We start from the raw sequence: 17,607 nt of genomic DNA, 5'->3' as shown, positions 1-17,607 counted from the left end.
AAACAGATGGATTGTCTTCCAGACTTTGTTGTTCCATTTATAGAACACAGGCAGAGTAGATTTAGCATAAATCTTAAGGAACATGGGATTTTCAGAATGGTAAATGTGCATTGGCTTCAACTTAAACCCACCAGCTGCATTAGCCCCTAACAAGAGAGTCAGCCTGTCCTTTGAAGCTTTGAAGCCAGGCATCGACTTCTCCTCTCCAGCTATGAAAGTCCTAGATGGCATCTTCCTCCAATAGAAGCTGTTTCATCTACACTGAAAATCTGTAGTTCAGTGCAGCCACCTTCACTGATGATCTCACCTAGTCCTCTGGAGAACTCACTGCAGCTTCTGCATCAGCACTGGCTGCTTCCCCTTGCACTTTGATGTCATGGAGACAGGTTCTTTCCTGCAACCTGTGACCCAACCTCTGCTAGCTTCAAACTCTCCTTCTGTAGCTTCTTAGGATTGAAGACAGTTAGGACCTTGCTCTGGATCAGGCTTTGGCTGAAGGCAATGCTGTGGCTGGCTTGATCTTCTATCCAGACCACTAAAACTTCCTCCATAACAGCAATAAGGCTGTTTCATTTTCTTATCATTTATGTGTTCACTGGAGTAGCACTTTTAAGTTCCTTCAAGAACTTTTCCTTTGCATTCACAACTTAGCTTAGTTTGGCACAAGAGGCCTGGTTTTGGCCTGTCTCAGCTTTCAACATGCCTTCCTCACTAAGCTTAAACTTATTTCTAGTTTTTGACTTAAAGTCAGAAATGTGCAACTCTTCCTTTCACCTGAACATTTAAGACCATTGTTAACTGGCCTAATTTCAGTATAACTGTGTCTCAGGGAATAGGCAGGCCTGAGGAGAGGGCGAGAGATGGTGGAGCAATCATTATTGTATTATTTAATTATTTTATCTTGGCAGTGGGGGAGGTAATTAGGCTTATTTTTAGAGGAGGTACTGGGGATTGAACCAGATTGAACCCAGGACCCTGTGCATACTAAGCATGTGCTCTGCCACTTGAGCTATACCCTTCCTGGTGGAGCAGGCAGAACACACACAACATTTACCAATTAAGTTCGCTGTCTTATATAGGCATGGATGGCTCATGGGGACCCAAAAGAATTACAATAGTGACATCCAAGATCACTGATCATAGATCACCATAACAAATGTAACAATAATGAAGAAGTTTGAAATATTGAAAGAATTCCCAAAATGTGATACAGAGACTTGCAATACACAGATGCTGTTGGATAAATGGCACTGATAGACCTGCTTGACACAGGATTGTCACAAACCTACAACTTGTGAAAAAAACACAGTACCTGCGAAGCTCAATAAAGCAAAGCACAATAAAACGAGGTCTGCCTGTACTAGGTTTGTGGCACGTGGAGGAAAGAAGGATAGGAATGCAAAGGGTCCTCTTCTCTTTCCCTCGATTTCACTGTGGAACAGAGCAGAGGAGGTAGTAGGAGGCTCAGCACTGAAGCAGTGGCAGGCCTCTCTACTGGAGCCCAGCTGATCTAAGTTCAAGCCTGTCTCCTCCTTCCTCTGACTGTGTGACCATGATCCTCACTTTCTTTATCTGTAAAATGGGGGAAATGGTGCCCACACCTCAGAGAGGCAATGGGAGGATGGAATGAGAAAGTGTATGTCAATCATTAAGTGCAGGGCCTAGTGGGTCACAAACATGCAAAATTATCATGTTTATTGTTGTTTATGAAACTGATGTTTTTCCCCAATTTCCTAAGACTTATTTGGCTCTATAGAGATTGCTGAGAAATTCAAGTAGGAAATCTGTTCAGCACCGTTTATAAAGGTGGTATACGTTTTTATACTCAACAATTAGTTTTAACTGAGAGTAAAAAATACTAATTGGGGGGGTGGGTAGCTCAGTGGTAGAGCGTATGTTTAGCCAGCACAAGGTTCTGGGTTCAATCCCCAGTACCTCCATTAAAATTAAAAAAAAAAAAAACTGATAAAAGTTTGAATAGAGATTTTTAAAATCTGATCCATTAAAATTTTTATACGTACCTCCCTGATTTGTCTGCTTCCAAATTCAAGCTTTCTCCATTATTCTGGGTATAGAAAGATATTTTAAAAGCATGAAGGGCAGTGTTTCCATCATCATTTATATATGTATTAACTAATATGTAACTGTATATTTATATAAACTATATACATTTAGTTACTAAGGCATTACTGAAGTTTTAAATTATTAAATTATTTATCTGTTGCTTTTTTAAAACCTAGGCTAAGCAAAGGGTTTGATATGACTAGCAGGCACAGAGGAATGAAGAAACAGCAGAAATTAAGACAGGGGATGGAGCCACTTTATATTAGAAATGTTTCTCAAGCGGTACCTTCAATTTGGTCCAGAAAACCTGCTAGGAGAATTTGCCTGTTCCCAAGGAAATGGAAAAGCAGGCCACCAGTTACAGAGGCACAGATTGATTAGCTGGGTCTGTTTCTTAAGCCAGAAACCCAACAGCGTGGAAGTGCCTCTCAGGCCCCACAGTGAGATGCCTGGGCCCATCGCAATGTCCATCCACACTATTCCTCCTGAACTGACTTTTCCACTCTGTTTTTCTTCCTAGGCCTCTGACACTGCTTCTCTCTCTCTCAAGTTTGTATAATTGAAAGTTCATCATTAAAACAGGGAAGCCTATATGGAATACCCACGGAGTTTCAGAGCAGAGAAAGATTCACATGGTTTAAAACAGAAAAGGCTCGCTAGAAAAGGTAAAAACCTGAGCTGATGCTTGAAACCACGAAAGGGTGGAGATGTCTAGAAAGAGGGGAGGGAGAACACGTGTTCCTGGAAAAGAACCTGAGGAGGTAAAATGACTATAACTCAATAAAAAAAAAAAAGTTTAAAAATTAAAAAAGTAAAAAATAAAATAAATAAAAAAAAACAAAAACAAAAACGAACCTCAGGAGTAAGCTGCAGCCGCCGTGGAGATGCCCCGCCCCACCCCAGGCTCTCACCTGTGCTGCCCACCACACCCCTCGCCTCCCCCCTACAGCTTCTCAACAGGATCTTCTCTGCCTGCCCTTCAGTTCTGGCATAAACTCAGTCTCTGAAGTAAATCATCTCTCTGTCTACTTGGTTAGGATTCTGGTATTCCTCCTTGATTTCTCTTGACACATTATAAACTCTATGTCTCCCCAGGCTGTGAGCAACAGGAGGGAGTTCTGTTGCCTTCTCCCTGTACTCTTGTTGGGTCCTGAGTGACCACCCAATGACTATGTTCGAAAGGGTGAATGAACAAACTTGGGAACTTATATGGAGCACCGGGGAAAAGCGATCAGACCGTAGACGAAGTTCCGTGTTAAGAAATCATCATGGGGGAAGTCAAGCCTATTTATAGAACCTAGAAGGCTAAGCTGGAAGATATCTTAGCAATTGCTAATTTGAATACCTAATTTCAGAAGCTCACATTAGTTACACATTTCCCAAATGCTGGTGATACTGTGCTAAGTGATTTATACACATCACCTCATTTTGTCTTCATAATAAGAGAGGGAATATTATTGCAATTTTGAGAAATAAAAGGGTGAGTGATTTGTCTCACTGACAACTCAAACTGAGGCAGATGGTCCCCCTTACTCACGCTCTACAAGAGAACACTGTCTCCCAGAAAGACTGAGAAACTTTCCCTAGGTCATCTAGGTTGACAAATGCTGAGCTGGCCCTAGAATCCTGACCCCCTGACTCACACCAGATCCCTTCTTTCTACATCATTCTGTCATTCTACCAAAGACCCCGGAGGACGGGCCGACAGAGGCCACATGATGGGGGTAACACTTTGCATTCGTTTGCTAGGGCTGCTATAAGAAAACACCACAGCCTACTGGCCTTAAACAACAGAAACCCATTCTCTGACAGTTCTGGAGGCCAGGAGTCTAAGATCAAAGTCTCCAGCAGGTTTGGTTTCTTCTGAGGCCTCTCTCCTTGGCGTAAAGATGTCATCTTCTATCTGTGTCCTCACATGGTCTTTTCTCTGTGCCCACGCTCCCCTGGTGTCTCTTTGGGTATCCAGGTTTCCTCTCCTTATAAGAGTACCTGCCAGTTGGATTAGGGCCCATCCTAAGGGCTTCCTTTGAACTCGATCACCTCTTTAAAGGCCTAATCTCCAAATATAGTCACATTCTTGGGTACTGGGGGGGGGGGTTAGGACGTCAACATACGAAGGGAGTAGGGCCCCATTCAGTCTATAACACACTTCCATATTTATACTATAGCCGTTAAACAAAGACACTTGCAGTTGTTCACGGAGGAAGGTGTTACCTGAGGAGGGAGGGACGGCCACCCAGAGAGGTGCAGATGTGCCGTGACAGGCACCTAAACCGGGATTGTGAGGGGACAGAGAAGAGGAGAGAGCACAACATCACTTAGCCGAGCCAGCCTCCCTCATCTCGTTATTTTAAAAGCACACACAGAGAGTATATAAATGAAACACGATGCATAATGCCGTCTGATTTTACCACTTCACCACTGGGAAGTCCGAATCCAGATAAACCTGACTATTTTAGGGGCCAGAAAACCAGCTGGTCCAGTTTTGCACGCCGCATTACAAACAAAGCAAGAATGTCTCCTTACTCTCCAGCCAGTGTTCCAGTTTTCCTTTCTTTGACCATCTGGTTTGCTGTTATTTTCCATTGTCTCACCTCTTTAGTGGCCAGAAACAAGTGGCCACTCTGGCTATATTTTAAGGTCAGAAAATTTCGGGATTGGAAAAAATAATCACCACCTAGACAGAACTTGTGCACATTTGTAAGCTGAGGCCTACGGTGTAAACAAACGCAGCGAGTTCACCTAATTAGGGAAACAACTAAACACATCTCTTCACTCTCAACCAGGTGCTATTCCTTTGCACCCTCCCAGCACCCCTTTCTCTCCCCCTCCCCACATACTCAGACTGAAAAGGAAATAGAGCCAAAATTAAAAGGGTATTTATATAAATTTTAGTTTGACCCAAATTTTAAGTTGCCAAGTTGTTGTTTGGTGGCACGGAGTATGGTCAGGATGTGAACTTGAAGGAAAACAACTGAATTTCTCTCTTTGACTGAAAAACAGTCATTTTCATCATTTACATTTTTCTAGATTTGAATCATAGTTATAAGATGTGTACTTACAAATACAAACATGGATTGTTTAAAAAAACAGCAATCCTCTTCCCACACAGCTCAGTATACACTCATATCACACTGACAAGTGTTAACTATACTATGTTCACTTTCAGAAAATACAAAGTACCATTCTACCTTCCACTGAAAAGAAACCGATAACAGTGAGGTGTCACTGCTCACATTTTTTTTTTAAATACATCTACAATGTGGCACAAGATGCCAGCAAAAGGAATGGGTTTTGAAAAGTGCATTTACTTCTACAACTTTCTCCAGACAAGACGGTTTGCAAACATGCTCCCCTGGGGAGAGTTTGTATTTTGTTGAGGCTTCCACTCCCTCCTTAATTGCTGCCTCTTTTTATGACGTATTCAAGATTGCCACAGCAGGGAAAGCTGTATCTTTTTTCTAAAGTAAACAGTCCAGGGAAAACCCCCAGGAAAGCCGTCACACTGGCTTAAATGTTTCGTGAGAGCCATCTTATTACTGGATGAAGTTCTAACATCTCGAGGTTGTTTTACTTTTCAACTCACACGACAACTATTTCAAGCAGCTAGTGAGGCTGATCTTGTCATTAAAATACGGATGTAGACTATGATCTTGAAGTGGGGGGAAAAAAAAAAAAAGAAAGAAAAATATGGCAGGAGTTGTGGAAGATCAGTCTTGTGGGTTACCAGGAAGTTAAACCGCTAGACATGACATGAGCACCCTAAAGTCCTGGATGGTGTAACATATGATAGTAATTCAAGCTCATCATTCCTTTCTCAGGTCGTAATAGGTTTTAGAAACATGCTTCCAGACACTGTGCACGGCAATTCACTGGTTTTGTTTGTTTGTTTGTTTTTTAACAAATGGGAAACCCAGGCTTTTGCAGGATTGAGAACTCCATAAGTAGAAAGTATGCATTCAAGGGGAGTATTCTCAAGAGTTCTTAATATTTTTTGTCTTGGGCCCCTTTGGTGGTCTGGGGAAGCCTATGGACCTCACAATACAATGTGACATTATAAAATTCATGAAGTACAAGCACTGGACTACAAAGGAAACCAATTATATTGAAATACATGGAGTCCATGCGGTGTAGCAGACCCTTCGAATGGTACTCACGTATGCTTTGCAGCCTTGCGTTTTCTGCCTCTACTTCTGAGGAATACAACTATGTAGTTCTAAAGTTCAATGAAAGGTTTTTGAACTAACACAATAAAGGGTAAAATGATAGAAAACTTAAGTTCTTTTTGGACTATCAACCCCTGCCAGCACCATAACGAACATGTAAGCACAATCTGAACATTAAGGTGTGATATATAGTAAACACGGGTTGAAGTGAACTAGAAACACTCATTGGCACCAAATCATGAAATTTACATTTCCTCAACCTTTGATCAACAATGGAGATCAGTGCCAGGGACATTACTAAAATCTAGAAGAATGTATCCATTGCGCCTCTCTGGTGAGATATGAAGCCTCAATGGATTTTGTGACAAAATGAAATCAACAAAAACAATGTTACACTCCCGCCCACCACCTCATTTTGGACAGGAAGAAGTTTGATAACTGCAGCTAAACCCTAGCCTAAGGAAATACGGGCAGAACCAGGAATAAAGTGCAGACTTCCACTTTATGGACTATTTATGACTTTCCAATGCATGACAGACATCTCATTGAGGCAGGGAGGGAAAGAGGACAAAGAGGCACCTCGCAAGTGCCAGGCAGTGCATCTGGGAAACGAAATATCAAGGGCATCTGATCACTAGGAGCTGCCCCTCCTCCTGCCACGGCCCAGCTTGGCCCACACAGACTCCCTGCTTCCCATCATGGAAGTGCCTGACCATCAACAGCGGAAAATTAAAGCACTTTAATGTTAAAAGGATTTATAAAAATTGGCTATTAAATTACAAGGTTTTTTTTTAAAAAAACAGGAATTTTCTTAACTTTGAAGAAGTATGAGACAGTATTTCAATAATATTATTTTAGTTCATAAAAAAATCACTTGGATTATGGTCACCAGCTGTTCTTCTAAGAAGCTCTAAAGACTTTGGTGGGGGGGGGGAGGGAGAAAGAAACGAAAATGACTTTCTTAGTTGCAAAATGAAAGATTTTGGCACGTTGAAGAAAGAACATCCTGAAAGCACGGCTGTAAAAAGAAGAACCCCCTTTTTTGACAGTTGATTATTATTACTACGTGTTTTGGCCATTTCTACAATGCAGAATTGTAATGATTCCAATTCCATAAAGCATTATCTTGAGGGAGGACGAAAGTGCCTTCAGAAACCTGGAGGAGAGGAGGCAAAAGTTGAGGGGTGGAAGAGACACCAGACACGAGAACTTAGCTAGGCATCCAAGAAAGGAAGGCGAGGCAAGGGTTAAACACTCAGAACTCAAAAGGACAATTCCAGCAACTACCTTGAAGAAAAAGGAGCCCAGCATGACTGCTCCGGGAACAGGTGAAATGCTTTGAGACTCTCTGAGACTCGCTGAAGTGTAGAACCTGGCCTAGCAATTGACCAGACAAGGAATCTGAAAGGAACAAAGTAGTCTGTGACTACTCCTTACTAGTTAATAGTTACCTTGGATAAAATGATCTGCATTCTACAAGCTCATGAATTTCTACACATTTTTGTTTAAGGTGTTTTTGTTCTGTTTGCTTAGCGTACTAGTCGTTCATTTTAAGGATTTCCAGATTTTCCTTCTTTCTCTAAAAACTCTCACTCAAAACAAACAAAACCTGCTCTAGAAAAACTCAGCCATTCTAGCTTCTCTGGGTTTGCTTCTTGCATTTAAGCACAGCTGGAGGAATACCATAAACCCAGAAGGCTGGTCTCAGTTTAGCTTCACATTCTCAAAACTCAGAAGAGGCTCTCAGCACTACACAGCATCTTTCTAAGTTTTTCTGGCACGCAGGCATTCCCACTCGAGAAAATGACTTTCTTCTCCCCAAGTCTCTCACCTCACACCACCCCCACGCTTGGGTGGTGACATCTCCCTTCAGTGAGAAAACAGAAGGCACCGGTGGAAGTTCCTTATCTTCCCACCACCAGATCTGCACACTCCTCTGCTCGCTCTGCCCGTACACTTGGGTTCTCCTCCTTTCCGGCACAAAGGAGACAGACTTACTCCTGTTCCAGATCTGGCCCCACGTGTGGCTCTCTGGACACAAATCCTTCTCTCCTCCTCAAGTACTTCACTCTGACGGCCATGCCTGTCTATTCTGAATCATCAGACTTTACTTTTTACTAGATAATCTGACTGGCAAGCTTGTCACAGTCTCCCTTGACTTCATATTCCTTTATGCTCCAAGTCGCCCTTTTTTAATGTAGATTTCTCTACAGAGCCATTTGCTCACACTGTTATCTGTCTACATCTTCAGAGTCCTCACTTCCCATCCCCTCAGCCACCTCACTGAGTCCCCACCACTCCCCTGGAACCCTCTCACCAAGACCACTAATGACCTCCTAATTTTCAAATGCAGTCGTCACTCTCCCATCCTGTGTTTCTCTGGAACCACTTTTCCTCCTTTGCTCCCGCAACATCACCCTAATCCCTGGTTTTCCATGTAATTTCTCCATTGCTCTCCTTGACAAATGCTGTTCTCTGCCTGGAGCCCGCGCCTTGAGCCACACCATTCTCACCCAGTCACCTCCCACACGTGGTTTCTCATCCCCCACATCTTGGCTTCAATTTCACATCTCAGGGAAACCTTTCCCTCCTCAGCTCCCTGGGTACTGTGAAAGTCCGTTTGCTTCCTTTATTATTCGTGTATCATTTGCTATATTATTCTCTCTCTCCTCCAAGAGAAAATTAACTCTTTACTCACCCAGGAATGCCCTAAATGTTGCACAGTGCCTTGCTTGTAGTTGGTATTAATGGAAACGTATGGAATTGGTGAAGGAATAAATGCACGTAGCCCTGGAATCAACAATTCCTGGTTGATATTAGCATCTGCACTTTTTTTCTGGACCCAACAGGTAAAATTTTTAAGTGAGAAAGAGAATACAGACTATCTGAATTGCTTCCTCTAATATCGCTTACTTTTCTAAGTATTAAAGATACATTTTTCCAGTTCTTTTCCTAGGCATGCTATATATATTCATGACATAGTATCTAGAAATGTTTTCTTCACAGAAAATTGTAATTTATATAAGAATGTTCTTTTCATTGTAACAACAGCTCATAAGGTATTAATCAACCAAGTCAGTTTGTCAATCTTTCACATAATTTAAGCAGATAGTAAAATTTTCTGCAAACCCTGAATGAGTCTCCCAAAATCCATTCTTTTATTGCTTTTCATTGACAACAAAGGGATCATTAGTGATAAGGATAAGAAAAAAAAATCATATAAACATTGTGGACGTTTATATATTTTAACTATAAATCCCTGATTATAACTACCTCAAAAAGTAAGTACCAAGTGGCAAATTGTAAGTAACCATCTTAATATTTTGCAACTAAATTTTTAATTAAACAAGAAATCTCTTTAAATTAGAATTTTTGCTGTAAGAAATCTTCCTAAAATATGTTACTAGTATCTTCTAATAATCAAGAATATAATAATGCTTTGAAGGTACACTGGGACATGAATTCCCATCGTACATTGAAAGCAGTGATGTTGAAGACTATTCCATGAACTGGGGAGATGCTCCAGTGTTATCTCTTTGCAAAAGGTCTAAGTTCACGATCTCAATCAATTTTAAACTCATCTGCTGCTTCTTTCCAACAGTTGAATGGAAAGAAAATTGGTACCTGTTTAAGGTTTGTGGTAGTTAATAACAAGGGACTGGTAGATAATAAGAAATCTTAACTACAGATGCAGGAGTCTATTCAGCATGTCCCCATAACTGCATGCATCTTTAGACACTTTCCCCCAAATTGCTTTTCTATAAATTCTTAATTGTTCTCAATAATTATTCTTAATACTTTCATAATACTGCATCAAATATCTGTAAAAAGTCCACAAAATGGACTAGACTTTTCTTTCAACAAATAAAAAACAAAAGCCTGAAGAAATCTTAAAGACACCATTTTTCTGCCCCAGGCAGAAACTGTCTCTCTACAATTACAGCTCCAAGAATTCAGCAGGCATACTCCCTTCCATAAGGGTTTTAACATCCCAGCTTGTTTCCAAGGTACTGTGTTCAACTTGCTTATACTGTTAAAGCTGTGGACATAAAAGTATGGGGCAAATAGGAAGTGTGCCAATTTACTGACTGAAATTCAGAAGCCTTTTACCGACCTAATGTTTCTAGTGGTACAGTTGCATCTAGCAGTCAAACCTGACCTGCTACCTTTTGTTATGAAGTTATATGTACGTATAATAAGCCATGTGTAAAACTAAAGTTGGTTTTTACTCCTGAAAGGGAATATCTGATTTGCCATAAGCTACTGGGTTGTTTGGAAAAGTAAAATAATGATTTTTTTCTAGAAATGGTAAATCCAAGGTCAGAGTAACCATTTTGATACAAACACTTTATGCCAACTACCAGGATTTATAACAGCCAAAGGAAGCCACAGGTTCTGCGGGTATATTTAGAATATTCTAAGAGAATGTTCAGTTACCAAATGGAAGTAAAACCTTTGGTAACATTAGTATTTCTCATATCATTCATAATGTGTCTAATTTGTATTTTTAGGTTAAACTGCATATACTTTATTTTCTTACGTGATATATATATATATATATATATATATAAATGGTAAATAATTACAAAATAGTAAATTCTAAATCATACACTGCTTCTTCAATTATTCATAAGTGTTTGTGCAACTTCCTCCATTACGTCAATCAGTAACCCAGTTATAAGAGCAGAACAATTGAGTTAATATGGAAGTATGCATCAGGACGTGTACTTTCTGGTTCTTCCTCTGTAATTTTTCTGATGTTAACACAAATAGAAAGAAGTTGACAGCCTTGAATAACATTCGTCAAAACTGAAACTATAAACCAATCAGTTAATCAATTGAAGCATACAAAATGCATCAAAGTGGAAGTCCTAAGATGTGGACATTAAATAAGCCTTTTAACTTCCCAACATTTCTCTTTTCACATCCATAAAACGTGAATACCTGCTCTGCTAACTTACAAAGTTACTGTGGGAATAAAGTTCTTGAGCAATCTCTTTATAAACCACAAAATGCTATGTGAACTCGAGACATGATTGGCCCGCTGATTTTTTTTTTCAAACTAGGTGATCAGAAAACAGATTGTAAATTAAATGATAAAATGAAAAACTAAGCTGATTATTATAAATACATGAGTTTTCTGTACTATGGAATATTGAAATTACACATATTAAGGACATTTTTTTTTTCTAATTCAAAACATACTATTACCTACAATACCTAAATTTCCCTGCAGACTCCAGAGGTCAAGCAAATAAAGGGGAAGATTAAGAAAAAGGAAGCAGCAGATGACAACAATGTAGTGTGAGATTCCTCCATTCCCTAAGGAGGGAGTGAAAGAAAAGTGAGCCCACCTCGGCTCTCAGCCCATCATCTTTGACTCAGGGGTTGTTTGACTCTGACAAGGATCACTTACAGGTGTTTGCTGAGTGTCTCTAAAGTCATTTGAATTCATTAAATAAGTGATTAGTTGATTGGCTCTGTAAATCTGCTTATGGTGAGCGCTGAATTATTTAAGCTTATTTTATATTTGTATAAAGGAGAGAGAAACTGTATTTTCAAAGACTGTTCTAAAGGTGGACTAAGAATAACAGAGAAGCAACAATAACAAAAAAATACAGATTCCCACAGTGGCAAGAGTGGCAATATTTTGACACTCTCTTTTATTCTCAGGCAGTGATGGCAGCACAAGGCTGGAATGGTATCTGCTGCATTTACTGCCTTCTTTGGAAAGAACTCCAAAACCAGCCTTTCAGTCCTCCCAGCTGTCACTGCCCGAATCGCCAAGGAGTAGAAGATGAATTGCCTAAAGCTTAAATTCACTTTCTTTAAGTTGGTTCTTGACAAACATGGACATCATTTTTCTTATAAAATCTTATAAAGAGTCATCTCGTAACCCTAACCCTATTTCCACCTTCTCTGCATTAAGCAAGTCTGGACGTTCCCAAAGCCGTGGGAGATTCTACAGGGCTTTTGCCCTCTTCTCAGAAACCTCTTCAAGTTCCCTGAGTTTTTAGAAAATGCTAGTCTGTGAGAAATGAAATGACTTGCTTTCATTTTTCTATACATTTCACCCATTGTTTAAAAAAAGTTATCAGAACAATCCCTTAAACTTGAAAAAAGCGAAGTTTACAGAATTTCTACTTCCATTTCAAAATTTAGCCTTTAATGTTAAGGCCCCTAACATTCTTCAGAATAATTGAGGACCTCATAGGGCCTTTGATTATGTGAGTTATATCATTTGATATTTACCATATTAGAAATTAAAACTGAAAAAAAGATTTAAAAATCATTTGAAAGAGGAAATTCATAAACACAGATGTATAAGTGGCTACTATGAAAGAAATACAAATTTAAATAAGATACGGTAAAAAAGAGCAAAACTGCAAAAATAATAACTAGCACTCCATGATATTTGCTAAATACATTTTTAAAACCTCCAAATACTCAATTGTTATTATTATTATTCCTATTTTACAGTTGAGGAAAGAGCATTTTGATAAAGCAATTGGCTTATGATCTCACAACCTGTAAGTAGTGGAACTTTTGTTAGAACCTGGAAAATGTATTTTAAGAATCAATCCAAATGAAATAAACAAAAATGTGTACAAACATTTATATTAAGAGGTCTTAGATGAAACACTATTTATAATAGTGGAAAACTTTAATCCACCTAAATATCCAACAGTTTATGGTCAGCCAACACAGCAGCTCCGTAGACTAAACATTACAACATAGTGAGACCCACACTCTCTTGCTCAGGGCTAGACTGCCATCGCTTGCTCAGTGCCTGACACATAGGAGGGGCCCAATAATATTTGTTTAAGGTATGAATGAAGACAAAATACCACGAATATAAAAATACAATGCTTTAACAGAAAATTTCATGATTGAGGGGAAGCAACTTTTGAAACAGCAAAACAGGGTGCTAAATTAATTAAACAAGGAGGCTGTTAGATGGAGGTGGCTCTAATGCCCCAGCAACCTACATCAGCAAACCAAAATCACCTGTAAAAGCCTCAAAGTTAACAAAACAAACCTGAGGATAATCGTTCACAAATAGCCAACTAGGCTTTAAGCTGTAGCCAATTAATTCCTTTGCGTCTGCTTTTTTTCTCTACACAAGTCTCTCCGCCATATCTTGTCAGTGAAGGGCTGCTAACCACTTCTGGTTTGGCATTGCCCCATTCAATTTTTGCTCAAGTGAACTTAAAACTTTTAACGTGCCTCGGTCAATCTTTTAACAAGTGTGATCACAACTTTGTAAAATCTACATGTGCGTGTATGCATAGGAAAATGCCTAGAAGTATAAATAGATGTATATACATGAATTCCTTGGCTCTTTGTCTCTGTCCCGATGCACGCTAGTTACTCAATAAATACTTGTTGATTGAATGAGTGACATTTTAAAAGTAGTTACCCCTTGGGGGGACTATATGTAAAATTTTCCTTTCATCTTTGTGGTTTCTATAGTTAACAAAATTTAAACAGTGAGCATGAATTATCTTTGTAATAAACAAGAATATTATAAAATAATTACGCTGGGAAATAGCATTAGGAATTTTGGAACAAAGTAGCACATATAGACATGCCACAATCCAATAAAAAATAATTTGCTACTTACTTTCCTATTATGTTTTATTTATTGTATTCAGCAATAAAATATTTTAGATGTTACAGAAAAATGGCAAACTTAATATTGTACAGCTAATTACTACTGGGTAGGGTCTAGAATCTAGGTCACTTGGTTTCCAGGCAAGTAGTTTTTTCCATTACATCAAATTATTTAGAGTTCTAGAAAAACTAGGAAGTCACAATATGGGCACTGCAATTATTCACTGAGAGGTAGTTCTTTACCTATAAGTAAAATAATTTGCTAATTATTTGATATTACCCAAAAAGTCTGAAGTTCTAAGAAATACTGTTTTCATGTGACACGAATTGTTTTGGGGGTATTTGTGAATTTCCTAGACGTGTTTCAAAATTTCCACATGTTGGAGAAGCATACATACAAGATTCTGGGGAAGGGTCTACAGTTTTCATAAGATTTGTAAAAGGGTCTGTGATAAAAAAACAAACGAAAAAAGAAGTGCAAATAACTAAAGCTAGAGTCTGCTAGCAAGAGGAAGAAAAAGACTGATGGTAAATAAAAGGCACAGGGGAGGAAAAGGAACCGCAGCATCTTCCTCTTTTTTATTCCTGGAACATATTTTTTAATATGTAAATGACTTGGTTTTATGACTTTGCTTTCTAAGCAAAGACACTATGAATGATACTGATGGGTTAAAAACCTAGGCCAAGTTCTTTCAGTGGGATGACCTTTATCAGGTACTGTTATCAAGACTGATAAATGTAAAAAGGAAAAAAAAAGCATTTTAACATTGCAAGTCACTTCTGAATATTTTGCATTTACATTTACTTGGGAAAAGGAAAATTATTAAATAGATTTCTTAGCTTCTTGTCCCATAAAATGTGCTTCCCCTAAAGGAAGTTTGTAAGGCTGCTTTGAGCAAATGCAGATTAAACACTTCTCTATGCATTTCACAATCATTGCTTAATTTAAAATTTAACTCTTCTGCTCAACGAAAGAAGCAAATACCTGTTTTTGAATCCCAATATCACACTTGACTGACAAGGACTAGGAGTCTGCGGAACATAATTAAAAAACTCTTGACAAGGTTTATTTCACTACTATTCTCTGCAAATACTTCTCAGTCTACAATTCCAAATTTATGCAACAAACTGAAACAGAACAAAACAGAAACTCTCCTGAAACCCAACAGTTTAGATATGCAACGACTGTAAGGAAGAATGACATCCATCTAAATGGTAGACCTCTGGTACTCCCCATCTGCCTTAGCTGAATAAATGCCTGCATCAACAACCAGTATGAAGAGCATTTCTTGTTCTAGTTTTGAGGGTGGAAGTAATTATTTTTAAGACTAAAATGATTATGAGTTATAGGAGACTTAGATATAGTAAGACACTATTATTTCAAATCCAAATGCCTTTTTTTCACAAGTGCTTCCGATACAAAATTACAAAAATAGTATTCACACTCAAAAGTTAACTTTCTTATTTGAGCAAATCTTTTCCAGTATCTGCTCCTCTCGCAAGTCAAATAACTTAGAAGAACGAGTCAGAATACCAATCATTCTACAAACAATTTTCCAAAACTGCCTTCCGCAGAACACTACCACACATTACATACCCAGGAATGCTTTTCATTAAGTAACTGAAATGACTTTTTTTTTTTTTAATTAAGACTCAAATGATACATTCCTTCGCTAAAGATCTTTAAGGCAGCCAGACGGCGCTGACGCAGTTTGGGGATGGGCAACCACCGGGCGGTATCACGTGGAGCCCTAAGCAGAGCCCCCGCACGGCCGCTCTGCATGTGCGCTTTCTCTCGGGGGCTGTAAGTGAAGGAAACACCTTTTCGTCAGACTCACAGGACAGTTAGGCGCCGGAAAGCAAACTGGTATTTGTTAGAAGGAAATTAAGGTCTCAGGTCTGTATCTCCTTTCAAAAGACAAGACTTTTTAAAGCGGCGAACACCAGGTTTCGCTCCGTCCTTTCTTCCTTCCAAACAAAGTCCAACTAAAAGCTAGGGAGGGTGGGAGAGAGAAGTGGAGCAGGGGGAGAGTAAATATATTGCTTACAGTTCCCAGAGTTACAATGAGATTCTTCAGGCTCCTTTACGCCTCTAGCTTTCTGTCGGGATCCTTTTTCAGCCCCGGGACTACAGAGAAATTCAAGTCTCCCTTGATGGGAGGGGCTAAAATGTGGGCTGGTTTCCTTTAGCTTTTGCAGATGTGTTAAGGTGGAATTAAAGAGGAAGGGAGGAAAAACACTGTTCTCGGAGCAGCTAATATCTTAAATGGAAATATTTACGTATCAGAACGAGTAACTTGAAGTCAGAAAACAAGCTTAAATAATATTTACGTTAACCAGTCCTAAATTAACGGGGTGTGTGTGTATGTGTGTATTTCTTGTCCTTCGAGTAAGAACTCAATTGAAAAGATGAATAACCCAGAGCATTTTTGCCTTTTTAAAAAGGCAAAGTTTATAATGACCCCAAAATAAATAGACTGTGTGCGTTTTGAAGATGAACCAACCATATAAGACCTCTTTAAAAATTAAATCCATTCAAATAGTTCCTCCCCAAACTCAAAACATTTGAGGTAATAAACATGTGTTTCTAAATTTAAGATTAAAGGCATACCAGAGGATATAATGCATATGTTGAGATGTAGGTGGAAAAGCAATCAGGTTTAATTACAAATTTGCAAAGTAAATTCAAATACTTGATATGCCTGTAAACAAGGAAGGTGTATTGTTTAAATTTATCCAAACCCTGCAAGAATCAATTAGTGTCTTTAAAGAGTGACATATTTAGTATATGTTGTTTTTCAAACACAGGATCTTCTATTTTTGCCTCTAATCAAATGCTGAGCACACTCTCCTAGCTCTCTTGTAACATTTTCAAAGAATACAATTTCTGCAGACTCCATCACTAAATCTGCTGGATTATCTGCTTTCTGTAGCCCAAGATTCAACTCTCTTTTGTCTTTATTTTCTCCTATAAATTCAACCTGTTATAAATCTCTCCTTTGTAAAAAAAAAAAGTTTGTAGTGTCTCATGAAGGTCACGGTATTTTTCTTTATAAAGAGGAGCCTGAATTTCTTGAAAGATGAAGTGTGCTAAGTAGAGGAGCAGAGAACACACTGCTTTTTTTTTTTTTTTTTTTTTTTTTTACCGTTTCCCCCAAATAAAGAAAGAATCTGTTTTGCAGGGCACATTTATTCTAAGACTGCTGAAGAAGGATGCCTTTGGAAAACAGCTTTTATAGTGCTCTGGTCAGTTTGATAACAAACAGCTGTAGCTTTCGGTATTTGAAGAAGATATCCAACAGTGTGTCACACGTTAAAGAGAAGAAAAATTTTGATTAAATGTTTTAAAGAGAATCTCAGTATATATTATGGCTAGGGTTAAAACATACGGGGAGATGTTTGCCTCTTTCCAGGCTTACTGACTCATCTCCATTCTTATAGCGAATAAAAGCTAGTGCAGGTATGTCTCTCCCTCTGGAATGGATGTCGACCACCTCCCATGGCCCATTCTGTGGTCCTGTGGCCTCCATGCCCGTGTTCAGTTCTGTTGGGCTCCCCACCTATAATCTCATTGTTCACACAGACCCCTAGATGAATGATGCTTATTCAGATTGTCCTCACTTTGTCCTAGTTCCTCCAAAAATATTTCCAACATTAGCCTAGCAGTTCCAAGTCTCTGCCTCCACCTTAGGTAAGAGAGCTCCTGCTTTCATAGCCTGCCTCAGTCCGTAGGATGAATTAGTTCTGAAGACCCATCTTTTCT

The 17,607-nt window shown here is 39.0% G+C and overlaps 1 protein-coding gene across 2 annotated transcripts in view; it reads right to left on the bottom strand.

Moving 5' to 3' along the window:
- The window catches only part of PLA2G4A (phospholipase A2 group IVA), a 185,136-nt gene that overhangs the window by 106,634 nt on the left and 60,895 nt on the right, over positions 1-17,607 (bottom strand). The window contains exon 1 of one of the 2 annotated variants that reach the window (XM_074351810.1): positions 15,893-16,009. The exons of the other annotated variant lie outside the window; for it this stretch is intronic. The gene's annotated coding sequence lies outside the window, so the exon portion shown is untranslated. Of the gene's footprint in view, positions 1-15,892; positions 16,010-17,607 lie in introns of those variants that run through there. 2 annotated transcript variants of the gene reach the window in all.

Source organism: Camelus bactrianus, chromosome 23 (assembly GCF_048773025.1).
Source record: "Camelus bactrianus isolate YW-2024 breed Bactrian camel chromosome 23, ASM4877302v1, whole genome shotgun sequence".
Lineage (NCBI taxonomy): Eukaryota > Metazoa > Chordata > Mammalia > Artiodactyla > Camelidae > Camelus > Camelus bactrianus.
The sequence above is the reverse complement of the archived record's forward strand: the minus strand, read 5'-3'. Positions and strand labels throughout refer to the sequence as shown.